At 40.6% G+C, this 7,366-nt stretch overlaps 1 pseudogene; it reads right to left on the bottom strand.

Moving 5' to 3' along the window:
- Positions 1-433: 433 nt before the first annotated feature.
- On the bottom strand, positions 434-6,327 carry LOC103000468 (bridging integrator 3-like; annotated as a pseudogene).
- Positions 6,328-7,366: the final 1,039 nt, after the last annotated feature.

Genomic DNA, 7,366 nt, shown 5'->3' with positions numbered 1-7,366 from the left:
CGCAGACTCCCAGGATAGTTCTTTTGGAGGTAAATGTGATCTCAACCACTCAGGCAAGACTAGGACCTCAAGTAAGCTGAGAAAGCCCATGCCCTTTGAAGGCTGGAAGCTTGCTCTGGCTCTAGGCCAGGATGTACTTTGAACAGTTTGGAAATAAGAAAGTCCCTGGGGTTTGCTACACTGCTTACCTGTGTCTCCTGGCTCTTGCTATTGGGTGGGGAGACAGCAGCCTGCTTGGGGTTCCTGGTGCCAAGCTCATTCCAAAGGGCTGGTGAGGCAGAGTGGGAGCCGCCTCTGTCTCCAACCTGCCAGGTACCATACTTCTCCCAAGGGAGGGCCTTCTGCTAGGCTGACATCTGAACCTGAACTTGAAAAGGGCAAAGGCTCAAGAGGCTGACTGGTGTCCTAGGAATCTTCTGAGGGGAACAGGGATTTAGTCATCAGCCACAATAGAGAGGCTCTGGGCTCCCTCAGTTTGGTCTCATTCTCCCACTCCTGCTGCCCAGACTTCATGCAGGTATCCAGGCTGGTCAAGATGTTGGGTCAAGTCTCCAAAGATCTTATGCGTTTCCTGACCTGCTCTTGGATGAGGGACTCAAAGCTGAGATGGAGGGAGTGGAGTTGGCTGTTGTAGAACCTCAGCAGCTCATCCAGGAGCCGTTTGTTCTCAGCTCCAAGGTCATCCCATACAAGCCACAGCTCTTCTGGGCAGCACCGGCCCTGCTTTCTCCTTTTCCTCGTACTTCTCCACCTTGGCCTGCAATCACCTATAGTCCTAGTATATAGGAAGGCTGCTTCCCACCACCTTCTCACCACCATGTTGAGGTTCTGGAAGACACTGCCAAACTTTTTCAGGGTTCAATAATGGTCTTTCAGATCTGGTTCACTTTTTCCTGGTTGAAGGTATCCATCCACTTCATGGCCATGTCCAGGGTGGTCACCATGTTCAGTAAGTCCTGGTCTTGCTGGCAGAGGGGATTAGAGAGTAAGTCTAAGGACATCTTCACAGCAGATTTGATGACCAGGTCAGCACTGGGACTCTTCTTCTTCATGTCCGTTCACAGCCTCCTGGTCTGCTCTTCCAGCTGCTGCAGTTTTCTATACTTCCTTTCACAGTCTCTCTCCACTGCTGACCAATCTTGGAAGGAATTCAGCTCATGTTCATGAACATGGCCCTGCTGCCAGGATCTTCAGCTGCAACTCGGTCCTTCTTTCTTTTTTTTTTTTTTTTTAAGGAGACTTGTTTTACTTAGAGTGGAAAATTCTGCCAGGGACAAAGTCAACACAACCATATGTATGGAACACAAATATATGTATGGAACATTACATATACAAAGGATGCTTGTAGGGTTGTAGCAATGCAGAAGTAAGAAGTTAGGAGCAGGGAAGAATTATTCCCTACAGGTTTCAGAGGAAGCATGGCCCTGACTTGATTTCAAACTTCTGGCCTTCAGAACTGTGACACAATAAACTTCAATAGTTTTAAGCCACCTAGTTTGTGATGTTCTGTGATGGCAATCCTAGGAAATGAATACATATCCTCTGTGCAAACTATTGCCGAGCATGTTAGAGCTTCTCTCAGAAGAATGTTCCTCTCTGTTGCTGGAGGTGCTCAAACACAAGTAGGAAGACTACTCAGTGGTGATGTTGTTGAGGAATTTAAATTATTACTTATTTTTAAGAGTCCCAAGTAAACCAGATTCTATGATCTTAGGATATGAAGAGCTTGGAGGGGAATGATTCTGGCATTACATTACAACATTTGGAGGTGACTCTGATGAGTATTACCAGGACAGTTAGATTTTTCTAAATTGGCCCAGTCTTATAAGCTACAGTCACCAATTAGAAAAACATTTTTTTAATTAAATTTATTTATTCATTTATTTTTGGCTGCATTGCCTCTTCGTTGTTGCACGCGGGCTTTCTCTAGCTGTGGTGAGTGGGGGCTACTCTTTGTTGTGGTGTGCGGGCTTCTCACTGAGGTGGCTTCTCTTGTTGTGGAGCACGGGCTCTAGGCACGCAGGCTTAAGTAGTTGTGGCACGTGGGCTCAGTAGTTGTGGCTTGCGGGCTCTAGAGCACAGGCTCAGTAGTTTTGGCGCATGGGCTTAGTTGCTCTGCAGCATGTGGGATCTTCCTGGACCAGGGATTGAATCCGTGTCCCCTGCATTGGCAGGCGGATTCTTAACCGCTGCACCACCAGGGAGGCCCAGAAAAAGACTTTTTTAAAGTGCTGTTAAGGTCTTTCTCAATGATTTATCCACTTTCAAAGACTGTTTGCCCTCCATGTGCGCTGTGGATTTAATTGCTTTGTCTATATCTTGCCATTTTTCAGACCTAGGAGTGAAAATGTGTTTCAGGTGTGAAATACTGTCTTGAACTAAGAAAGCAGGAGTGATTAAGACTCACCCAAGGCTTCCAACAGAGCCCCAAACTCCTCGCCTCCTCTTAGAATTTAAGTATTAAATGCCTAAGACTGTGGAAACCACCAAACCTACAAATGATTGAGTTATTTGTAGTGAGGTGGATGGACCTAGAGTCTGTCATACAGAGTGAAGTCAGAGTGAAGTAAGTCAGAAGGAGAAAAACAAATAAATACCGTATGCTAACACATATATATGGATTCTAAAAAAAAAAAAAAAAAAAAAAAAAAAAAAGGTTCTGAAGAACCTGGGGCAAGACAGGAATAAAGACGCAGATGTAGAGAATGGACTTGAGGACACGGGAAGTGGGAAGGGTAAGCTGTGACAAAGTGAGAGAGTGGCATGGACATATATACACTACCAAATGTAAAATCGATAGCTAGTGGGAAGCAGCCACATAGCACAGGGAGATCAGCTCAGTGCTTTGTGACCACCTAGAGGGGTGGGATAGGGAGGGTGGGAGGGAGAGGCAAGAGGGAGGAGATATGGAGATATATGTATATGTATAGCTGATTCACTTTGTTATACAGCAGAAACTAACACACCATTGTAAAGCAATTATACTGCAATAAAGATGTCAAAAATAAATAAATAAAAAGCAAATTAAAAAAAAAATTGTATGCATTTCCAAGGTCTCCGGCCTATATTCCTTGTTGGAAATGGAGCCTCCTGCCTTTTTATTGTTAAAGGAGTCTCAGTTTCTTTCTTGAGATTATCCCCCATTATTGGATATTGATTTATTATTTTCATAAAATTGCAAATGGGAGCCTGTTGCCTGAGACCAGTCATAAATTATAAAAATGTGTTCAGCTCCTCTGTAGGGACTGATCTTCTTACGGGGAGAATTACCCAGAACTAAATTTAACTGCTTTGTATACGTTTGCGAGAAGGTTTGATGTCCCTGGCCCTCTAATAAGGAAGGGAAAGTAGAAAGGGGCTAACATTTTCTAACAACCTACTAGGGACCAAATTCTTTGCATGGTACTTAATTTAATGCTCTTAACACAATGAAGCACAATCACCATCTGCTTTGATAGAAGATAAAATAGAGGCACAGAATGATGAAAGACTTTCCCCAGGCTAGTGAAGGAGCAGAGCCAGAGTGAAACCTAACTTTGTCTGCCTCTGAAGTTAAACCTCTTTCCAATTACTGCATTGCCATTCTAAAGTGGAATAGTAATATCTCAGCTAGGGGTGGATGGGGTGGTTTTTATTAATATCAACCTAAACCTTGTGCTCTTCAAGTTCTGACAGATTTGCTCCAAGGAGCCATTAAGAAAGGACACTGATCCAAGGGCTATAAATTAACACGTCCTTCATACACAGCTATAAGCAGCTATTTAAAACCTGGGTAATATCTTCCTAAAAATACGTATCAATTGTCTGGGTATTTATGCCCTATCACTCTTGGTTTTCCATCCTTGACTCCATTAATAGAATTTTCCTTAATTCCTTTTCTCTTTTTATGGCTTTGCAAGAGGCTAATTTGCAGGCAAAACTGCTAATTTTACAGTTGCTTTCCGCTTCGTCAGCATGAGACTGACTGAGGAGTTATTAATAGAAGAATAGGATTCCCTTTTCATCCTTTTGCTATTGACTGTTGTAGGAGGTGGGAAAAACTCCATTATTTAATAACATTTGTTCTTCTTGAAAGGTCATCCTTCCAGCCTTTCAGTTTCCACTAAAGTATAGCAGTTTCAGCAGCCACTTTCTCTTCCTGAAGGGATTCTGGAATTCCTCCAGGTTATACAGTTGGCATAAAACTGTCTTTGAGATCCTCCTTGGGAATTGGGTCCAGCTGGGAAATTCTCTTGGTATTTCTGTGCATTTTCCAAATAGTAATTTCTAGCCACAATTATTTTTAAATGTGCCAGTCACCTACATTCCTGAAAAGGATGCTGAATTTGGGATATATTAGTTGAGAATTGTATTTGGTTGCTCATAGCAGAGAATAGAAATAATAGTGGCATAAACAAGAAAAATTTATTTTTCACATAAAATATGTTTTAAAATAGACATTCAGGATTGGTATGGTGACCTCACATTGTCATCAGAGACCCAAGCTCCTTCTGCTTTTCAATTTTATTGTCACTACCATGTAGTTTCCATCCTCACAGCTGACCCATGGTCTCAGATAGCCACTGGACCCATGACTATAAATTTATGATTCTAATCAGGAATCAGAACATAGAGTGAAGGGCAAAAGGGACAGATTAGCTGTCTCTCCATCACTTACGGGACTTTCCCATAGGTCCTCCCAACAGATTCTGTTTATATCTCAAGCTGTAAGGGAGACTGGGAACCATACATAGTCTTTTATCTGGGCACACTGCTGCCTCCATAGTAACTAGGGTTATCTTGCTAAGAAGAAAGGGTAGGACAATATTAGAGAGGCAAATAGTATGTCTGCTACATGGAACAAAGAGAATGACTAAATAAAATTAAGCCAATAAACCCTTACTAAGCACCTATTTCATGTCTGGAGATGAAATAGAAAGTTTAGATTAATTCCTTTAAGGAACAAAAACTTAGATACATTATATACCTCATGTCTTCTTAGCCTAGAATGCTTTTTCCTTCCTTGTTCACCTGGAAAACTTGTATTAATTATTCAAGGCTGTTCTCCAATATCACCTGCCCTGCTGTCTGATGCTTCCTTGGAAGATTCTTCCCAGGAAGAATTCATCAATTGCCAATTACTCAGCTCTGTCCCTATAGCACCTTATCCTTCACTCTACTTCACCACTTAATTCCTCAGAGGCAGTATGCTGAAGTAAGGGTAACATGAGAAGTAGGAAATGTTGACTTCAACTCCCAGGTCTGTTGCTTACTAGCACTGAGACAGATGCTTTTGCCCTTTGAGCTACAGTTTTCCTGCTGTAGAAGAGAGAACGCTAAATTCCACTTCAGGGACTTTTGTGAAGATTAAATGAGATTTCTTAGGAAATACTATCCAAAAGAAATTTATATCAGTTATGTCAAAATTAAATAAAACTGATGTGAAAGTCCAAAGCATTTTTAAAAATAGAAAAGGTTACTACAAAATAGTAAGTTTTAATTCCCCGGTAATTTTAATGATTCTAAATCTATATGGACTTAAGATAACCTCAAAATAATGTAAAGCAAAAAAATGAAAGTGAAACTTCAGATAGAAAGAGATAAACCTATGACCTATTAGAATATTATAACACAATTATCTGTGAAAAATTAAGCACAAAGGTCAGTAAAGATCTAGAAAATTTGAACAACACAACTAACATGTTTGATTTAATGAATATCTATCTATCTATCTATCTATCTATCTATATCAGTCTCGAATCAATGTCAGAGAACACACATCCTATTTAAACACATGCAGACTCTTCACGAAAAACTGTCCTAGGCCATAATGCAATCTCAACCGATTTCAAAGAATTGTCATCATACAGACCATCCTCTCTGACCGTAATGTAACTAATGCAGTGAAAAGTTACTCACAAAAATATAATTAAATACAATATAAAATTGGAAATTTTAAAATTTACTTTTAATGCCAACCCCAGTTAAATAAAATTCTCTACCTACTCTCCAACATCTTCACAGCAGAACTGATTAGAGAAAAACCAAAACCCTGCTGATTGGTCTCATTTTACATTCATGACCATTAAACTCAAGCAGAACTTTAAGACTGCTTGGTATTCACGCTAATTTCACTCATCCTCCTACTCTCTTATGTAACTACTCTACACCTTTTTCTCTTTCCCCAAACCACGACACCTACTCCCATACTTCCTCTCAGCTTAGACCTTGCTTACTATTTCCCTCAGAAGAAAGAAGCAATCAGAAGATAACTTTAACAAGCTCACATCAGAAAATATATTCACCTGTTTCTTCTTTAGCTTTTCTTATGACGCATAAACTCTTCATGTACCCTATGGACTTCCACCCTTCCACTTTTACACCAAGTCCCACTTTCTGTCACCCACTCAAGAATAGCTCCAGCACTTCTTCACTTTATTTCCTATGTCACAAATTTTCATAATCACACAGACATGTAAATTTTCCCATCTTATAAAGAGAACATATTTTCCTCCATGTACTTCCCTCTCCCCTTTTACAGAAAAAAATCCTTACGGTGGCTGTGAGAATGCATCTGGTGACCTCCAACTACAGGGAGTGTAAATGACCAAGAACGCAATTGCTATGCTCTAAAATCTACCTCTACACTTGCACCAAGGCCATGTTTCACTCAAGCGACTTAGTCAGTGGCCAAGTATAGCAGGAACACTAAAGCAGGTACGTTTATTTCACTAAATAAGATTCCTCTGATGCCTTTGGCTACAACTCTCTGATAGCCTTGTGGAAATGTCCTTTAGCCACATGGTAGTCTATGACATGTCCATCCAAACTTCAGTCCCTTTCTCCCTCATGAAAGTCAGACTTACAAGCAGTTGAAGGACTATCCCAATCTTTTTAAGCTCTCTCCCCACTTTCTCTAACACAGGTATGTTTCCTAATAAAATCCTTGCACGTTTTATTTCATCTGGGAATCTGCTTCTCAGAGGATTCAAACTAATTCACTCCTCTGAAGAGTTTACTTTCCTCAGTCTCCAATTCCTCTACTCTCACTTTGTCTTGAATCCATTCTAATCAAGTTTTTGAGCCACAACTCCATCGAAACTGTTCTTGTCAGCAAATTCCAAGATTGCTCAATTGAAAGATTAAACTTCTCCATATTTTTGTTGCTCTACCTGCAGTATTTGATACAGTTCATCCCTCCCTCTTCTTCAAACTGAAAGGCTGACAGGATATACTATACTGTAACTTGTTCATTCAACTGCTACTCACCTTCTCCATTTAGATGTTTTATAGGTATCTCTGATTTAACCAGCCCAAAACTGGGGATTTGATGATCTTCCCTCCAAATATTCCTTCTCTCTTAATCTTCTTCAATCTGTAAATGAAC

The sequence above is a fragment of the Balaenoptera acutorostrata genome, chromosome 1 (genome assembly GCF_949987535.1).
Source record: "Balaenoptera acutorostrata chromosome 1, mBalAcu1.1, whole genome shotgun sequence".
Taxonomy (NCBI): domain Eukaryota; kingdom Metazoa; phylum Chordata; class Mammalia; order Artiodactyla; family Balaenopteridae; genus Balaenoptera; species Balaenoptera acutorostrata.
Note: the sequence above shows the minus strand (reverse complement) of the source record. Positions and strands in the feature narration are given on the sequence as shown.